Genomic DNA, 1,137 nt, shown 5'->3' on the forward strand with positions numbered 1-1,137 from the left:
TGAGGAGCATTAAGTGTAGAACCACTAGACTGAGGAACAGCTTCTACCCTGAGGCTGTTAGACTCATGAATCTCTAACCAGGAGAATCACTGTGATGTCACTTGGTTGTTTATATGTGATGCTGATGTCATGCTGCTGATGTCATGCTGCTGATGTCATGCTGCTGATGTCATGCTGCTGTGTTCATTAGTCCTGATCTGCTCACACAGACTCATGTTCGTGCTGCTGTTGTTTCGGTACACTGTTTTGTACCATTAGTACTTAGTGTATTCTTAGTTCATGCTTGGATCTTATGAATGTTTTTCTTTACAATTTGTGTAGTTGGTGGATGTAAGTGGGACCCTGTGGACATAGTTTTGCTCTCCTCATGTGTCACGTGTGGTGTGCAGGACAAATAAATCTCTCTGACTCTGACTGAATGTGTGTGTGATTGTAAAATGATCTTTACATAAGCAGGAGTGTATAAAGGTCTGAGAACATCCCATCTGTGAGGATTCTTCAGTTTGGTCTGTGTGCTCTTCAGTCTCCAGTCATACAGTTTTATTTAATGATTCCAGTATCAGTTGTAGGAAATAGCCACTACAACTCTTTATACTCTCTGCGAGCAGACCTTGGAGATAGCAAGATGTAACATCTTGAATCTTGTCTTTTCAATTGCTGCTCCTCTTGCAACATTAAACCTGGCTTCACAAGATCTTCTAGTTTTCCTTGCATGGCTTATTTATTTAACGAGGTGTTGACAGGATATTTAAATTATCCAACAGTCAGCCAAACATGGTGAGAGGAAACCAGAGTGCCAAAAAACCACAAGGACAACATGGAAACGGTAAACAGAGAACCCAGATCCTTCTTACGCTGAGGCTACAGTGCTAACCACTGAGCCATCGTGTTCTCAGTGTTCAATTCAAAACTACTTTATTAATCCAGAGGTAAATTAAATGTTGTTGTAACTCATCATCCTGGTTTCATTAGAGTTGTTCTAGATGCTGATGGCTGTGGACAGGAAGGATCTCTTGTCCTGCAGCAGATCTGAAGAAGCCTCTGACTGAAGACACTCTGTTGTTGTATGACAGTCTGTTGTTGTATGACAGTCTGATGTTGTATGACAGTCTGATGTTGTATGACAGTCTGTTGTTG

Source organism: Nematolebias whitei, chromosome 17, assembly GCF_014905685.2.
Source record: "Nematolebias whitei isolate Nwh7 chromosome 17, NemWhi1, whole genome shotgun sequence".
Taxonomy (NCBI): Eukaryota; Metazoa; Chordata; class Actinopteri; order Cyprinodontiformes; family Rivulidae; genus Nematolebias; species Nematolebias whitei.